The following is a 19,515-nucleotide window of genomic DNA, read 5'->3' as shown; positions in this document are numbered from 1 at the left end:
TAAACAAATACGGATGCTATCCCACTCCTCGGGCTTGGAGGAGCATAAAACAAGAGCTAGAGGCAGAGACGGGAAGGCAGAGTGCAGCACGAGCCTAAGGCTGAGCATCCGTCCCCGGACACCAGGCCAGAGGACAGCAGAGGTTCAGGGACAGAACACGAATGGTTCGTGCTGCGAGCCTGCCAGGCAGACCCGCAGGAAGCAAAGCCTCTCAAAAAGGAAATAAAAACCCCAAGAGCGTATGAAGAATCCAACATTTGCAGAAGCTGCTGAAATTCTCTGAGTCAAGAATGACTAAGGTTCTCTGCCCAAGCAGGATACGCAGGACTCAAGCCCGTGCCTCTTATGACCACAGTGAGACCCTCCGTCCTCGGGAGACCAGAGTTCACACGAGCCCAAGTCACAGTCACAGCTACTCAATATTGGGGCCTGTCATTCCTCCTGGTCTTGCTCTTTGTGTCCTGGTCATCTCATAGAAAGGATAATTTTCATTTATGTATTGCCATCTAATTTACAGACCCTCTTTCACAAGAAGAATGATGAGCATAAAACCGTTATTGAACAGGAACACTTTGCTGTCTCACTTAATGGCAGGTACAGAAAGCAGAGCTGTTTGATCAATCATGACCTCTCTGCAAAAAAGTGCCTCTAACATTGCAGCATGTACCAGACAGAGTAAACAACCAAGGAGTTAAAAATGACTTCTAGGGAAGAAGTTACAAGTGTGTCGTCTCTGTCTATAGAGTAGGAAGTCCTCTGCCTCGGGTCTTGCCTTCCTTCTCCTTTGGGACCGCCCTCCCCCAATCAAAAGGACTCTGCCATGCTCAGGGTGGGCACAATCCAGACCTTGCTCGGTCAGCCAGTCCCCCCTGAGCACAGCAACTGGTCAGGATGTGCCTGCTACTCACTGACCAAAGGACAGTCACACTTTTCCTGGAGTGGCTGCCCGTGATGAGGGGAGGCTGCAGGCCATGGGCTGCCGATGGGGAAGGCCACCGGCAAGACCACGGCAATCTGGAGCAGGGTCGGAGCTGGAGAGAGAGCCAGCCTCAGCACCCTCACAGGAGCCCTTCAATCCTGCTTCAACGACTGGACCCCAGAGGTCCTGGAGAATCTGGGACCCACTGTGAGCTCAGCGTCTGGCACTTGTAACCATGGACTGAGCTACCACTCTGTCCCAGCAAAATGCTGTCTGGCATCTTCTGTTCTAAGACAATACCTTATCCCTGGTTTTCCAAGGGGTTTCCAAACACTCTCAGCAAAGATTATATGCAAAGGAAATCAGCAACAGACAGCATTCTTCTTCTTCAAAATGGAAGACCTAGCTGGGAAAACCCAGCAGGAACTAACCGAGCAGGATGAAATCTGCAGTTTCCCACAGACACATGAATATAAGTGTTGGTAAGATTCCCAGACTGGCTCCCATCCAAACAAACAAGAAAAGATTAGCCCACAGCGGTATGTAGGACCCTGGAAACTTCAGCTTAAACTCACAGTACAGACACCTCCGCAACCTTAGAAATTCCAGGTACTTTGGGAGTTCAAGACCATGGACACAAGACCACCCTCCTATAAGCCGAATCAGCCTGATTTGGGGTCTGGATTGTGTTTCAGAGAAGATCAGTAGAGAAGGAGCGAGTTGAGGAAGACGTAAAAAATAAGATGAAGGCAGCTGGTGACAAGCAGCTCTAATCCAGACACCTCCTCAGCAGGCCAAAACGGCCCCCTCACTGGTCACAGAAACAGCCTCCCTGGAGCTCGGCAACTGCTCAGAAGGAGTGAGAATTTGGGAGGAAGATAGCAGGGTGGGGGGAGGGGCAGGGAGGAAAAACTAACCTTCCCTTCTCAGACTCACACCACGATACAACTTCACAGAAACCCCACTCTAGGGCATAAGAGGAGGGAAGTAACTGGGCAAGTGCCATTTCCTTAGGGCAGGTCACGCCCACTGAAACTGCTCCAGTGAGGATCTGGGGCTTCCAGCAGGAAGAGGAGCTGACATGAACCCGTGATGGCAACCAGTGCCCTTTCTGGAGGACTCAGGCTGAACTAGAGTGAAGAGAGCATAGGAAAGTTTCAAACGTCTTGAGGGATGCGTGAGGAAATAATTAACTTTGGCACCCTCAAACATTTTCAAATTAGAGTTTTCCAGGCAAAAATAAACAAACTGGAAATTGCAGAACAAGAAGCAGGTTCTAATACATCCACGTGTCCTTTGTCGCTACATCCTTGATGAGACACAGAGGCAGGGCACTGCTATCTGAGGACCATCACTCTGAGCACGTCTGACAGTCACAGCTCCACGGGCAAAGCTGAGAACAGGAGCTCCTGTGAACGTGCAAGGCCCACGGGGACCCAAGATCCCCTTCCGAACACGCAGGGCCCCTGACGGCTCACCCTCCTGCCCACACACGTGAGGCTCTGAGAGCTGGACACACAGAACCAAGATGAAGAGCAGGAGCCTCCCTGGAGGTCCCAGAATCACAAGGAGGAGAGCCCACACGGCTCCCCACACTGAGCTCAGCGACCTGCACTCACAAACACACAGCCCTCTCCTGCTGCTGGAGACGCCGCCTAGGAGCTGCGTCAGCACAGGCCTCGCTGCCCGCCAGACTCACCATCCGCACCCTCCCAACCCAGGCAGAAGTGCAGCGAGCACTCACACCACGGCCGCAGGTTGTGTGACAACAGTGAACCCGTCCTTCCATCCATAACTGAACTCAAACTTCCCTTGAAAGCCCTTGCCTTGTACTTCTTCCCAGTGCCAGCAAAATGCTAATTTGCAATCGATAGTCAGCTCAAGTGTAATACACTCATGCATTATATGGACCTTCTCAGCCTAAGGGCTGCCAAGTGGGAACACGGGGTTCCCGGGGAGACGCCCTCCTCTCCTGAAGCGCAGAGCAGTAGCATGCTTCATGCGCTCCCACCTCCCAGGGAGCCGAGGACACAGCCTCTCCATACTAATTACATCTGCTGCTTGAGTTTCATAGAAGACAGAATGGACAACTAAAGAGTTCTGAGTGTCTTACATAATCCTCCCCCGCAGCCGAGCCCCCCCGCCCCCAGTCACTCAGCCTCCAGCCCCGCTTCCTCATCTGCAACAGCTGGCTGAGGGGTCTCAGAGCTGCTCTCACTTTCAGTCAAGAAATACTGGATGAAAGATTACGTATCAGTGCATAAGTTTTGTAAAGTTCAGGGAACTCTGCTCAGTGTGATGTGGCCGGCTGGATGGGAGCAGAGTGTGGGGGAGAACAGATACATGTATACGTACTGGCTGAGTCCCCTTGTTCATCCAAAACTATCACAACATTGTTAATCTGCTACCCCAATACAAAATAAAAAGTTGGTTTTTAAAAAAACGAATCACATGCGGACATTATTTTTCATACTGTTTACACACATAGCAGGGGGACAGACTGTGAGTGAAAATCAACTACAATATAAGGAAAACACTAATTCTGAGAGGGGAGATGGGGTGAGGTGTGGGGCGGCTTTAGGACAAGAGAGTGACTCTTGACGAGGTGAGGGCGTCCAGGCTGGACCTGCGGGGACCAGAAGGTGACGCTGGGGCTGGGGTCCCTGGCTGCAGAGGACAGGGTGTCAGAGGGACGGTTCGTGTTCACCTTCACAGCAGCAGCTGGTGTGAGAAAGTCAACAGAGAAACAAGAAGAGCGACTGGACCGGCTCGATGGTGCAGACTTGCGGTGGCATCCCCAGAGCCAGGACCCCCAGCGACTTTATGCGCAGGGAAAGGCCAGATCGAGCCCCTCAGGGAAGGGTCTCCAGGGCTTCTGAATGTGCTGGGATGGGTGCCGACAGGGAAGCAGCCAGTCGAGCTGGATCAGGGGACAACGGACAGCAGACGGGAAGTGGGGTCAGCTCCCAAGGGGTCTTGGAGCCAAATACCGCCGTCCACAGCCGCTGTGTGGTGCTGCACCGACAGGAGGCACCTCTTGCAGTGCCTCCCGGGACCAGGGCAGAGCAGGACACCCGCTAGGCCGTGCTGCTGAGGCTCCGGGCAGGGCAGGCCCCTCCAGCCCTTGGGCCACGGTTCCGGAGGGACGGTTTCAGGGTCCAGGCCTGACCCCACACAGACTGGACAGCGGTGTGAGCCAGACCACGAGGCCGTCACCCCCATACAGCCTCTGCCTTCCAGGGCCCCTCCCCCCAGAACTGATCCAGCAGCCACTCTGCCCTGTGCCTCTCGTCTGCTCAGCCTCACGCCCGACGTCCTGGTCGAGCTGCTACACATTCTCTGTCTCTTTCAACGCCACACATTTCTCCTTCTTCCGAAGGGTCCAAGTTTACAATTTTAACAGGCCCTGGACACAAGACCACTCGCCCCTGCTTGCAGCTGCGGACAACCTTGCTCTCTGTCCACTTCTCTCCAAGGGGAAGGGTCAGCCCCAGGGTGACCATGGGCTCTGGAGGGTTGAGTACCATGGGCTCTGGAGGGTTGAGTCAACTTTAGGTGCTACAACGGCTCGTGACCGCCCCCCAGAGGCCGAAGCTCGGACGCCAACATCCAGAGTGTCCCTGAGCAGGTACCGACCAGGGGAAAAGTTCCTTCCAGGGGGGGCTGTAGAAAAAAAAGATGGAGAAACGATCTTCCATCAGCCATGAGCTCCCCCCACAGTGAAACTCACTCTCACAGGCGGCCTCAGTGTTTAGCCCAGAGCTGGACCCAGGGTATGGGCTGAACCCTTTCCTGCCCTGGCACCACCATGAGACCACGTGACCACAGGACCACACAAACATGTGACCTCACAACCACACGGTCGAGGCGGAGAAGCAGAGGGACACATGTGGCCCCAGAGTCAGAGAGGCGCTGACACCACTGTGGCAGACACCAGGTTCCGTCTGTCAGCGGCGGGACAACTGTGTCCGATGGACAAACACCTGCACCCCAGGGCTCCCTCAAGGGCCCCCAGCAGTCAGCCACCATGCGGGCCCTGACACGCAGAAGCGTGCTCAAACCCCAGCTTCCCCCTGAGGCTCCGGGAAAGGGCCCCCAACAGCAAACACAGCCCTCCAAAGGCAGCTGTGTTCTGCTCTACCTAAGGCAAGAAGGCTGCCTGCAGAGCTCTGCAGGGAACTGAGACCCATGGCAGGTAGCTCAGTCAGTAAAGAATCTGCCTGCAATGTAAAAAAACCTGGGTTCGATTCCTGGGTCAGGAAGATCCCCTGGAGAAGGAAATGGCAGAATCCCATGGACAGGAGCCTGGCAGGTTACAGTCCGTGGCGTCAGAAGAGTCGGACACGACTTCGTGACTAAACCACAGCCACCAAGAGCCATGGTGTCTCCTGAAAACACTCCAGTCCTCAGTTTCTCTTTAAAAAGCAAATAATGTGCATCCAGAAGTTATCTAGATTATAAGATTCCTTGTCAAATTATTCAAATGATCAGTGTTTCCAATTTAATAAAGATATATTAGTAATAATGCAACTTAATGGCTGCTTACTATGGATCAGAACTACACGTGTTCACCACCAAACCTCTGCCCAGAATGCTATGAAGTGAGAAGAAAATGCCCGGAGGAGAGCGTGCACAAGGCCAGGCTGCCTGTCATCTGTGTGAGAGCTGTGATCTGTGGAAGAGCTGAGGACCGCAGGGAGAGGGGTTAACAGGAAAGGGCACAGGGAGCCCACAAACCGTGACTTTATGGAGGCTTCATGTCAGTGGGTGACAAGAGGCGGGAGGGCCACCCAGCAAGAGGAGGGGGGCAAGCACACGAGGGGGCAGGAACAGTTCCCGGCCACCAGGGAGGACAAGAATCCCACCCACGAGGGGAAGGACCACGCGCTTTACTCTCAACAAACATCACCAACGCCGCTGCAAACCTACACTGAGAAGCACACGTGCTCACACACACAGACCGGCACACACGTGCTCACACACACAGACGGGCACACAATCCACGCACACACATGCTCACACACACAGACGGGCACACAGAGCAGTACAGGGGCACACGCGTGCTCACACACACAGACAGGCACACAATCCATGCACACAGATGCACACACAGGTCTCCCTGTGGTGGACACCAGAGCAAGCATCCTGCCAAGTGAATCTCTGTCTCTCCTTCACAGGCAGCAGGACGATGCCCTGCCAGACTGGGGGTGGGAAGGGGACCAGCTCCATCCCTGGGAGCATCAGCTGCTGCAGGTCGGGACACGTCTGTGGGTCCCCAGGCAGCAGCCATGTGGTCATAGAGAGCCACCGGACTCGGGATCAGGAATAAACGGACATTGCACAATGTTCCCCCTCCAACAAATCACCTTCTTGTCTCTAAAGAAATGCTCCCTCTGCACAACAACCCAGAACAACTTCAAGAGCTCAGAAACCTTTCAGGACACTGGCCCACAAAAGTCCTCACACGGGAGGAAGTCTCAGAGTGTCTAACAGCACAGAGATCTTCAGATGGCAGCCAGTGTGTACGGCACACGAGATTAACAAGTAGGCACCAGGAATAGGGTAAGGTGGCTTCCTTTAAAAAGTGGCCTCATTTTAAAAGTTTTTTTAAATGTCATCCCACAGCATGGTCTTATCAATGTGCTTCTTCCGTGTAAGCACTGCAGAGGCTTTAATTAAAGCAAGTAGCAATGCTTATTCAATTACAGTAATTATAACATTAATTCACAATATTTAAGCCCTTTTAATAATCTAGAGCGAGTTCACAGTTAATAGCAACTGTTTGATATGCATCATTAGCAAAATGCATTTTTGCAGAAGACTCCTCATCCTCCTGATGACTTTGTTAGGAACGCGGAGCCAAGGGGCAATAGGCGTCACACAAGCTGAATTCTCCAGTTTCTGACCTGTCTTCCAACTCCCAGCTCAGCCAACATCAGACAGGCCTCATCCTTCCCTCCAGCTGCTCACTAACTAGGCCCCTTTGTCACGTCACTGTTCGCCCCACCCCGCCTGCCCCACCGAGCTCACCCCTTCCAGAGCCGGGCGCCCCCGCGGCCCCGTTCACTCGCCTCAGGTTGGAAGCAGCAACCAGCTCCCAGGGGAAGGGGCCCAGGATGAGGTGAGACATCCAGAGAAGGTTCTGCGTCAATCTCCAGGGAGGAAGCAGCTCACTCCAGACAAGGTCCGTGGGTGGGGGCCTCCAGGGACCCCTCAACCCAACACACATCAAGCTGCCTCCAGTCTCTTGAAATTCTAGGTCAAAACACACACCCAACCTCAAGAGTCTCAGAAAAATATCCAGTGGGAAGCCCATTAGTAAACATTTACTTCTGGTGTCAATGGGAAAAATATCTGTTTTTCATGGGTACACCCCCTGCCAGGGCCTGAATGGATCAGGACCCAGAGTCAGGGACCCAGTTCCTGACAGGAAGGCCGTGGAGGTGATAGACGAGAGCCTGATACGGAAACCGTGACAGGAAGACGTGGCAGGGTCCCCGAGACTCCAAGTGTCAGAGAGGGCGGGGCATGCCCGGACCTCGTGGTGTCACTGGATGGATATAAAGAGCATAAGGCAAGGGTAACTGTGCACATCCTTTCAAAGTTAAACGCACAAGCATGGACCAGCACTTCCACTCCCAGAATTTACCCAAGAGAAACGAAAACCTCCATCCACAGGATGGTTCATCTCGTTCATGACAGCCAAACGCTGGTAACAGCCCATGGAGAAGGGATAAACACGGCCACGGTCTGTTCACAGTCATACGGTGGAGTCGTGACCAGTAATAACAGGAGACAGCTACAGACTGACCTGTGAACAACATGAGTGAGTCTTTAAAGACATTATTTTGAGTGAAAGAAACCAGTCATGTGCATTCCATGAGGATCCACTCTGTTCAAAAGAAGAGGCAGAACCACTCTAAGGCGACAGAGTCAGAAAGTAACCGTCTCTGGGGACCTCAGGAGGGAAGCTTCCCCGAGACGGGCATAAAGGAGGCTCCAGGGCCCTGCTCTCTATCTTGTGGGGGGGTGTTTACATGGTCACGTACAACTGTCAGAAGTCGCTTAACTGAGTACTTAAATCTGTCCATTTCATTTCACGTAAATGACTCCTCCCCTTCATGGATCACAGCCTTGTCATGGTGAAGGGGTTCACGTAACTCAGTGAAGCCATGAGCCATGCTGGGCAGAGCCACTCAAGACAGACGGGTCACAGTGAACAGTTCTGACAAAATGTGATCCACTGGAGGAGGGACAGGCTACCCACTCCAGTATTCCTGGGCTTCCCTTGTGGCTCAGCTGGTAAAGAATCTGCCTGCAATGTGGAAGACCCGGGTTCAATCCCTGGGTAGGGAAGATCCCCTGAAGAAAGGAAAGGCTACACACTCCAGTATTTCAGCCTGGAGAATTCCATGGACTGTATAATCCATGGGGTCACAAAGAGTCGGACACAACTGAGTGACTTTCACTTTCACTTTCCAGTATTCTTGCCACAAGAACCCCATAAACAGTTCATTTCCTTGTTTCTTCATTCAGTCGCCCAGTTGTGTCCGACTCTGTGACCCCATGGACTGTCCCTCACCATCTCCCAAAGTTTGCCCAAGTTCATGTTTGTTGCATCGGTGATGCCATCCAGCCATCTCATCCTCTGACGCCCTCTTCTCCTTCTGCCCTCAGTCTTTCCCAGCATCACGGGCTTTTCCAATGAGTCGTCTGTTTGCATCAGATGACCAAAATACTGGAGCTTCAGCTTCAGCCTCAGTCCTTCCAGTGAATATTCAGGGCTGATCTCCCTTAAGATGGACTGGTTTGATCTCCCTGCTGTCCAAGGGACTTTCAGGATTCTCTCCAGCACCACTATTCAAAGGCATCAATTCTTTGGCATTCTGCCTTCTTTACGGTCCAGCTCTCACCACCATACATGACCACTGGGAAGACAACCATAGCCCTGACTATACAGACCCTTGTTGGCAGAGTAAGGTCTCTGCTTTTCAGCATCTTATCTGGTTTTATCATCGCTTTTCTGCCAAGAAGCAGTTGTCTTCTGATTTCATGGCTGCAGTCGCCATCCAGAGTGCTTTTGGAGCCCAAGAAGAGGAAATCTGTCACTATTTCCACCTCTTCCCCTTCTATTTGCCATGCAGTAATGGGGGAAGATGCCATGATCTTAGTCTTTTTAACATTTAGTCTTAAGCCAGCTCTTTCACTCTCCTCCTTCACCCTCATCAAGAAAGAGATTCTTTAGTTTCTCTTCACTTTCTGCCATTAGAATGGTATTATCCACATATCTGAGGTTGTTGATGTTTCTCCCGCCTATCTTGATTCCAGCTTGTAACTCATCCAGCCTGGCATTTCTCATGATGTGCCCAGTGTATAGGTTGAACAAGCAGGATAACAGCAGACAGCCCTGTCGTACTCCTTTCTCAATCTTGAACCAATCAGCTGTTCCATACAGGGTTCTAACTGTTGCTTCTTGACCCGCACACAGGTTTCTCAGGAGACAGGTAAGATGGTCTGATATTCCCATTTCTCTAAGAGCTTTCCACAGTTTGTTATGATCCACACAGTCAACGGCTTTAAGCATGGTTAATGAAACAGAGATAGCTGTTTTTCTGAAATTCCCTTGCTTTTTCTATAATCTGGTGAATATTTGCAATTTGATGTCTAGTTCCTCTTCCTTTTCTAAACCCAGCTTGGACATCTGGAAGTTCTTGGTTCACACAATGCTGAAGCGTGGCACGCAAGACTTTAAGCATGACCTTATAGCATGGGAGATGAGTGTGATTGTCCCATGGTTAGCACGTTCTTTGGTACCACCCTTCTTGGGAACTGGGATGAGGATTGGCCTGTTTCAGTCTTGTGGCCACTGATGGGTCTTCCCGAGTTGCTGACATAATGAATGCAAAACTCTGATGGCATTTTCTTTTAGGGATTTGAATAGTTCTGCTGGAATTTCATCACATCCAGTAGCTTTATTAACAGCAGTGCTTCTCAAGGCCCACTTGACTTCACACTCCAGAATGTCTCGCTCTGGGTGACTAACCACACCATCATAGTAATCTGGTTCATTAAGATCTCTTTTATATAGTTCTTCAATGTATTCTTTCCATGTCATCTTGATCTCTTCAGCATCTACTAGGTCTCTACCATTTTTATACTTTATTGTGCCCACCTTTGGGTGGAATGCTCCCTTGATGTTTCCAATTTTCCTGTAGAGATCTCTGGTCTTTCCCCTTTTGTTGTTTTCTTCTATTATTAAGCACTGTTCATTGAAGAAGGCCTTCTTGTCTCTTCTAGCTGTTTTCTGGAACTCTGAGTTTAATTGGAGGTATCCTTCCCACTCTTTTTTAGGGGGATGGTTTTGTTCATCGCCTCCTGTACATTACAGACCCTTGTCCATAGTTCTTCAGGCACACTGCTAACTAGATATAGTCCCTTGAATCTACTCTTTACCTCTACTAGGAATTCATACGGGATTTGATTTAAGTCATACCTGGCTGGCCTAGTGTTTTTCCTGGTTTTCTTGAGTTTAAGTCTGAATTTTATGATGAGGAGCAGATGACCTGAGCCACAGTCAGCTCCAGGTCTTGTTTTTGTTGACTGTATACAGCTTTTCCATCTTTGGCTACAAAGAATGCAATCAACTTGATTTTGGTACTGACCATTTGGTGATGTCCATGTGTAATGTTGTCTCTTGTGTTGTTGACAAGGGTCTTTGCTATGACTAGTGCATTCTCTTGGCAGAATTCAGTTAGTCTTTGCCCTGCTTCATTTTGTTTTCCAAGGCCAAACTTACCTGTTACTCTAGGCATACTTTGACTTCCTACTTTTGCATTCCTATCCCCAATGGCAAACAGAACATCTTTTTTAGGTGTTAGTTCTAGGAGGTCTTCTAGGTCGTCATAGAACTGATCAACTTCAGCTTCTTTGGCATCGGTGGTGGGGGCATAGGCTTGGATACTGTAATGCTGAATGGCTTGCTTGGAAATGAACTAAGATCATTCTGTCATTTTTGAGGCTGCACCCAAGTACTGTATTTCAGACTTTTGTTGACTATGAGGGCTACTCTGTTTCTTGAATGGGATTCTTGCCCACAGTAGTAGATAATAATGGTCATCTGAATTAAATTCGCCCATTCCTGTACATTTTAGTTCACTGATTCCTAGAATGTCAATGTTTATCCTTACCATCTCCTGCTTGACCACGTCCAATTTTTCTTGATTCATGGACCTAACGTTCCAGGTTCCTATACAATACTGTTCTTTGCAGCATTGGATTTTACTTTCATCACCAGACACATTCACAACCATCCATTGGGTCCGCTTTGGCCCAGCCACGTCATTCATTCTGGGACTATTGGTAGTTCCCCTCCACTCTTCCCCAGTAGCACACTGGACACCTTCAGACCTGGGGGGCTCGTCTTTTGGTGTCATACCTTTTTGACCTTTTATACAGTTGTGAGGTTCTCATGGCAAGTATACTGGGGTGGTTTGCCATTCCCTTCTCCAGTGGATCACGTTTTGTCAGAACTCTCTGCCATGACTTATCTATCTATAGCCCTGTCCGACATGGCTCATAGCTTCACTGAGTTACACAAGCCCCTTCACCTTGAAGAGGCCATAAACCATATGAAACGGCAAAAGGATCTCTCACCAGAAGATGAGACCCTCAGGTCGGAAGGTGTACACTATGCTACTGGCGAAGAGCCGAAGGCAATTACAAATTGCTCCAGAAGAAATGAAGCATCTGGGCCAAAGCAGAAACAATGCTGAGTAGTGGAAAATTCTTAAAAGAGATGGGAATACCAGACCACCTTACCTGTCTCCTGAGAAACCTGTATGTGGGTCAAAAAGCAACAGCTGGAACCAGACATGAAACTGTATGGTTCAAAATTGGGTAAGGAGTGTGACTAGGCCTGTATTCCGTCACCCTTCTTATTTAACTTATATACAGAGAACATCATGTGAAATGCCAAGCTGGATGAACCACAAGCTGGAACCAAGATTGCTGGTAGACATATCAACAAACTCAAATATGCAGATGATGTCACTCTAATGGCACAAAGGAAGAGGATCTAAAGAGCCTCTGGATGAAGGTGAAACAAGAGAGTAAAAAAAACTGGCTTGAAACTCAACATTCAAAAAACTAAGATCATGGCGTCCGGTTCCATCACTCCATGGCAAATTGAAGGGGAAAAAGTGGAAGTAGTGGCAGATTTTATTTTCTTGGACTCCAAAATCATTGCAGACGGTGACTGCAGCCATGAAATGAAATGATGCTTGCTCCTTGGAAGGAAAACTACGACAAACCTAGACAGCATATTAAAAAGCAGAGACATCATTTTGTCGACAAAGGTCTGTATAGTCAAAGCTATGGTTTTTCCAGTAGTCATGTATGGATGTGACAGTTGGACCATAAAGAAGGCTGAGCGCCAAACAACTGATGCTTTTGAACTGTGGTGTTGGAGAAGACTCTTCAGAGTCCCTTGGATAGCAAGTAGATCAAACCAGTCCATCCTAAAAGAGATCAACTCTGACTATTCATTGGAAGGACTGATGCTGAAGTTGAAGCTCCAATACTTTGGCCACCTGATAGGAAGACCTGACTTATCGGAAAAGATCCTGATGCTGGGAAAGATTGAGAGCAGGAGGAGAAAGGGGCGACAGAGGATGAGATGGTTGGATGGTGTCACCGACTCAACGGACATGAGTTTGAGCAAACTGTGGGAGACAGTGAAGGACAAGGAAGCCTGGCATGTTGTAGTCCGTGGGGTCGCAAAGAGTTGGACACAACTGAATGACTGAACGACAACAAAAACATAATTATTCCTCAATAAAATCTTATGAAAGAAGTGACCTCAGATATTCTGATGGGATTTGCAGACAGGCACTGGCAGTTACGGAGGCCTCATGGACAAAGGGTCCCTGACCTGATCTGAAAGAGAACAAGAGGCAGGTGAGTGAGCAGGGAAGTGTCTGGTGCCAGGAGGCTATGGGGGAGGGAAGGTGGTCCCAGGAGAGAGCCTGGGAGAGGGCCGTGCAGGGTCCAGCAGGGAGCAGGCAGGGGGCGGGGCTGCGAGAGGAGCTGAGCACCAGCACTGGACAGGGGTCAGGGGTCAGACGGTAGAGAGACTCACAAGTCATGCCCAGGAGTCTCAGCTGTCCTGGAGGCCGGGAGCTGGTGGAGGATTTTAAATAGGAGAAAGGGTGAGCAACCAGGCCTGTGCCTTAGTGAATCAGGAGTCCTGAGTCCATGGCTCAGACTGAAGCTGTGCCCAGAGAAAAGCAGTGAGGGTCTAAGAGTCAGCAGGAGAGATTGTTTTCCCCAGAGCCCGATATGTCCCCTGAAAGATTTCTCAAATGGTGCAAAATCAAGAAAGAATCCAACCAGCCACATAGAAATCCTGAGAATTTCCTGAAGAGCAGAGGGCTATTTGAACGGATTGGGGGCCATGGGAAGTGGCCAGTGGGGTGATGAGGATGCAGAGACCGAGTGGGTCCCTGGCAACACAGCCTGTCCTCACTTTTGGGGTCCCTGAGCCTGAACTCACCTACCTGCTAAAATTCATCTGTGTTGTATCCCAAAATCGATCCTCGAATTAGAGTCATCTGCACAGAGTGACAATACACGGAAAGCTCTGGTGCACACAGCCCTAGTGCGGTGCTAAGTCGCTTCAGTCGTGTCTGACTCTTTGCGACCCCATGGACTGTAGCTCGCCAGGCCCCCTTGTCTATAGGATTCTCCAGGCGAGAATACTGGAGTGGGTTGCCATTTCCTCCTCCAAGGGATCTTCCCGACCCAGAAATTGAACCCATGTCTCTTGCCCCCTGCACTGGCAGACGGGGTCTTTACCAACGTGCCCCCCCGCAGAGCTCAGTCAGGCCCTCCCCCTTCTGGCCCTGGCACCACTAGTGTCCTTATCACGCTCGGCCTGTGGCAGTTTTCCACTTTTTATAGGTGATTTCTCTGCTGAAAATGCCCCAACACCCCATGCTGAAGTCCTTTCCAAGGTTCCCAAGTGCAAGAAAACTGACGTGTCTTAAAAAATAGAGAAAGCATGTGTGTTAGATAAAGTCTGTTCAGGTGCAAGTTACAGCACTGTTTGCCATCAAGTTCAAGGAGCAGATCAATAACATACATTTAATAAGGTGCCTTTCAACAGACACATACGTAAACACCATCCTATATTGATCGGCTATTAAAAACATGACGCCGAGCCCACCACTCTCTGTCTGCAGCGGCTTCACAGAACACGGCCACCAAAGAAGGAAGCACCTAGGCTTCCCTGTGTGCTGTGCTAAGTCCTAGGGGAGCTGGATCTCTCCCCAGGCTGCCCAGAGGGTCCCGGGGCAGCTAACGTGACCCAGGACAGCAGGAGGACAGACCCTTCACAGGTCACTGTCACAGCACACGTAGCGGCCGGCCCCAGCCTGATTCAGGTCACTAGGGAAAATTCTGTTTGTTAGAAACAATATTTGTTATCAGGCCCAAAGGATTTCAGAAGCACAGAAGGACAGACAACCGGCCATTCAGCATGACATCAGGACAGGATGGAAGGGCACCTGACTCCACCAACAGAAGAGAAGCAGAGAAACAGCCCTTGTGACACCAACGTGGCAACAACATGTGCTAGGAAACAGCGCCCAGATTCTGTGAAAAAGACCTGAATAAAGGCATCTGAAGTGAAAACGCAACAATGGTGATAAAGCAGGAGGACAGGCTGAGGGCCCTGAGGCGCAGTTACAAGCCGTCAGGCACCTGGGATTCCACTAGGAAACTGCAGACCACACGGGTTTGATAAACACATCAGATCAGATCAGGGTGGGGACGGAAGGGGCGAGGGAGGAGGGGGTGGGGCTGGGGGGCTAGGGAAGGAGGTGAGGGTGGGGAGCAGGGGCCAGAGGAGCAAGGACAGGAGAGGTGGGGGCGAGGGAGGTGCCAGTGGGGAGGACGGGACCACAGGAGGAGGGGCGGGGAGACGGGGGCTGAGGGAGGGAGGGGCGGTGGTCCCCAGAGGTGTCGGCACAGCCCCCACCACCATCAAGACCAAGAGCGCCCACAAAGGAGCACAAACTGTCATCAGGCTGCTCGCAGGTGCACAGCAGCGGCTGTGAAGGAAAACGACTGTGAATTTTCATTCCAACGCTCAGTAAAATTAGATTTTATGTGGGAATAAAATATTTTTAGTCACCGAGGATTCTGAAAGCTTTCCCACTCACAGATGTTAACAAAGGCTCTCTCCAGAAGACAGATACCGGCAAAGTGAAAGATGAATAAAAATTAAGGAGGAGACACAGGAGAAAACCCAGCAGCAAATGAAACAGGGACGGAAGCTGGCACGGCAGACCGGCTGCAGCTGGACCCGAACGTGTGGCCGGGAGTCCCCGGAGCAGAGGCTCCGTCACCTGCACGGAGGGTGGGGGACACGACACCGTCCCGGTGGTCCAGGGAAGACACTGACAAAATACCAGCCAAACACGCTGAACTCAAAGACGTTACATCCACCAATGAAAACACAGAGCCCTCCACACACCAGGAGCAAGCGCACCTGAGGTGTGCAGACACAACGTACCCCAGGCGGCTCAGGGCTAGAATACTGGTTACTTTATACAAAAGGCATTAGCGGGAAAGTAAATTAGGAGCATGGAATTAGCAGACACACAGCACCATCACCACTATACACAAAACAGAAAAGCAACAAGGCCTGCTGCGTAGCACAGGGAACTTACAGTCAGCATCTTGTAACAACCTATAAAGGAAAAGAATCTGAAAAGAATATGTAACTGTACTATACCCCTGAAACTAACACAACATTGCAAGTCAACTATGCTTCAATAAAAAAAGAAGATTCTTCAGGGAGGAAAAAAAGGCATAAAAGAAGTGGAGAGAAATCCATTCACACAGGTTCTGAATAGGTATTTAATGTTTAACACCATTCCTGACTTTTTAAATATTCTGTACACTAAGATGAGAGGGAAATTTGTTTAATTGGTAAAAGGTTGTTTAAGTCAGACCTATGACAAACAATCATGCTGTGATGAAATGTTAAACTCTTTTTTGTGAGTGTCCAAAAGAAAAGGATATCGTGATTATTTTCGTATTTAACACAATACTACCTGTTGTAGACCATGCCATAAGACAAATAAATAAATAAAAATACTGAAAGGAAAAAACAAAATTAGCACTCACTAAGGATTTATCTACTTAGAAAATCCCCCCAAAAGATTAAAAAAAAAAAAAAACATATAAGAAAAAGGACTTCCCTGGAGATTCAGTGGTCAGGACTCCAAGCTTTCACTACCAGAGTTCAGGTTCAGTCTCTGGTCAGGGAATGAAGGTCCCACAAGACATGCAGGAAGGCCAAAAAAACCCGAAAGTCCAAGGTTATCAATTGACAACCAATAAGCAATTCTTCAATAAGACAAGGAATACCATAGCAGAATCCTAAAAACAGGAAAAGAATACAAAAATGGGACTTATAAAATAACACCAAATACCATGTAAATACAAATAGCAAACAAAATTATGCAAGTATGCTCAACATCACTGGTAATCTTGGATTTCAGTTAAAACAATGGTAGGACACCTCTTCATCAGGGTAGAAATTGTGGAAAGTGGATAAAGTTTGAACTGGTAAACACTTTACCTATCAGTCATATGCTTGAATACTCATTGATTCAGCAATTCCACGTATTAAGCAATTCCATATATTCAAAAAGACTAGTAGGAGAAGGAAATTGCAACCCACTCCAGTATTCTTGCCTGGAGAATCCTGTGGACAGAGGAGCCTGGTGGGCTGCCGTCTACGGGGTCGCACAAAGTCGGACACGACTGAAGTGACTTAGCAGCAGCAGCAGCAAAAAGATGAGTATGCAAGGTTGACTATTACAACACTCCTTATTCCAGAGGGAGGGGGAACCAGAAACAGCCTGTGTGTCCATCACCAGGGGAACATAAGCAGATACCATGTATCCACACCACAAAGCACTGTGCACATGAAGCTGTGAGCAAAGAGGCTAACAGGACGTGACAGCTAAACATGACACCGATCCTCACCTGGAGTCTGCGCAAAAGGGGAAAGGTCAGAAAAGACGTATTGGGTCAACTGACAAGACTGGAGTGTGGGTGGCAGATAAGCTGCACACTACCGTCTGGTGTGAAGTTTACATTGATCCCTGTACCGTGCCTGTGGATTGAATCTCCCTACTCCTAGGAAACACACACTGAAAGACCTGGAGGTGACCTGCAAGGTCATCTCTCACTTACATTCACGTGGTTCACAAAAAATACACAGTGTTTGTGAGCTGTGTGCAGAGAATGGACCGCGAGTACAGGCAGAGCAAGGGAAAACAGTGACAGTGGGTGAACAGGGGCGAGATTCTATGGCCCTTTCCTGAAATTTTCCTCAGTCTGAAACTAAAAGGTTTGGAATAAAAAGGTTTCTTTAAATGAATAAAGCATATTTTATGCACACACATTAAAATAGAAAGCTGTTCAGCACATTAACTGAGAAAACTAGCTGGACAATATGATGCACAGCACAACCATATTTATGTTAGAATCTACAGGGACACAAATACGTACTCATAACAGCTACATTTACTCCCACCAGTACCCAGAAATGCAGTACATCGGGCGGGGGGAGGTAAGAACCTGGGGGCTTAGAAATTTTGCATTCAACCATGAATTCCCAGAGTGTTTTCAACTCTCTTAAGAACACGCTCCTTGTTGAACTATTTGCACTTGACATTACTGGCGGGGGTGGTGGGAGCTGAAGACTGTGGGGAAGGTGAGGACGGAGGACCCCCCAGCCTCTCACTGCAGAAGACCACCCGGGGGTCACCCACCCACAAGGTTGGGAGTGGAGGCATCGTTCTCCCAGAAAACCTGCAAAACGCTGGGTGCTGCGGTTATGACCGATCATCCCTTTCTTCCTTCAACTTCTCAATACCCTCCAAGTTTTCTATGATGCACTTCTATTACTTTGAAAATTGGGCAAATGATATAAAGTAAATAATGTAATTACATCTCAACATCAATTATAACAAAGGATGGTTCAAAAACATGTGTCAAATGAAGGTGGAAAATTGGAGACAGCAAATGGGTTTCTTCCCCCAGAAAGAAATAGAGAATGGAGACGTACGACTGGCTTCCCGGCAGCACGGGCACTCGCAAATCTGTCACAAGAGGAAGTCTGTTTGAGTTTAACCGGGGCGTCAGGTAAACCAACCATCTAGGTGTGGCTCATCACACTCACAGGACGCCGGACCTCCAGGCTTCTCTGTTCATACAGTGTTTCCATCTTTTACAGATGGAAATCGGGAAGGAGCAGGAAGGAAGCCCTCCAGCGCTCAAGGGTGGGAAGTGGAGACGAGTCCCCACGCAGATCCACTCAGCTTCTGTGTGTCTGATCTCCTCACCCCATCTCGCTGTCACGGCTCCTTCATCCCTCCGCTCATTCCTGGACGTCCAGGCCACCCTTCACTGACTGCCCTGGAAATGTGGCCCCCAAGACCTCCTGTAATGACTGTCTCCACTTCCCTCTCCACCAAGGTTCTGTCCTTCTCTGTGACCCTGACAGGCTGCAAAGAAGGACCCAAACTTCCCTGGGGATCCGAGAAGGTCCTTCCTCCTTCACAACCTTCCATCCACGGCCCCGGGAAGGAGGGGCAGCCCAGACCCCGCAGGAAGCTCTGTGGTCATCCCCACCACCCCACTTTACACAGGAGGAAACAGACCACTGGCCACGCCACCAGGTCCCGAGAGACCAGCGGGCAGACCTGCCCAGGCAGGCCCATGGCCCCACCCCGGTCCCCACAGCAGGACACCCTCAAGGAGCAGGACTCACCAGCATGACAGCTGCAGGCACATGTCCAGCGAGACCTGAGAATGTGTGAGGCGCTCCAGACGCTCAGTAGAAGGACACCCCGTAGAAGGACACCCCGAGTCCCAAACACAGGTGAGAACCCGCTGAGTCAGCGGGGAGGATGACTGGTGGCAGGAAAGGTCTGGCTGACGGGACTCGGGCCCCACGGGCACCGCGGGCCCTAAGGGGCAGGGACGACCCTGGGCATCTCCTGAGGCCCAGAGCATCCCACAGGGAACAATGAAAACATAGTAAAACCCAGGGAAAAAAGTCACAAAGATGACTACTTCCTCTGATCGAGCAGCATGGAGACTGTCACGACCGTATGGAAAAAGGAGGCTGTTGGTGAATTTCTTTACCACTGATACCATTCAGTTACATTAAAAAGGCTTCAGACAAAAATGCTGCCTCGGGTGAGAAAGGCTGAGCTCAGCGTGAGAGGGCAGACCCCGTCCTCGAGTCTGCTCTGCGCACCACATCCCTGAGCGTTACATGCACCCCAGCAGCATCGTCCCTCAGGGTGCGAGCTCTGACCTGCGAAACGCACATCTACGGTACCAAAGGTGGGTGATTCATACACAGCTCCTGACTCCTCTGAAGGATGAGAACACAACTGTGAGTCTCTCACAGCCATCCCAGGAACAGGGAGATGACCAAGGAACACTCCCGAGGCCCCAGGGTCCCCACGGCCAGCAGCACAGAAATGCCCATTTCTCTACAGAATAACGAC

The 19,515-nt window shown here is 50.0% G+C and overlaps 1 protein-coding gene across 2 annotated transcripts in view; it reads right to left on the bottom strand.

Moving 5' to 3' along the window:
- Positions 1-19,515, bottom strand: part of LOC145518928 (uncharacterized) — a 480,773-nt gene that overhangs the window by 390,502 nt on the left and 70,756 nt on the right. The window lies entirely within an intron of this gene.

This window comes from Giraffa tippelskirchi, chromosome 8 (assembly GCF_054371585.1).
Source record: "Giraffa tippelskirchi isolate mGirTip1 chromosome 8, T2T-mGirTip1v1.2.pri, whole genome shotgun sequence".
Lineage (NCBI taxonomy): Eukaryota > Metazoa > Chordata > Mammalia > Artiodactyla > Giraffidae > Giraffa > Giraffa tippelskirchi.
The sequence above is the reverse complement of the archived record's forward strand: the minus strand, read 5'-3'. Positions and strand labels throughout refer to the sequence as shown.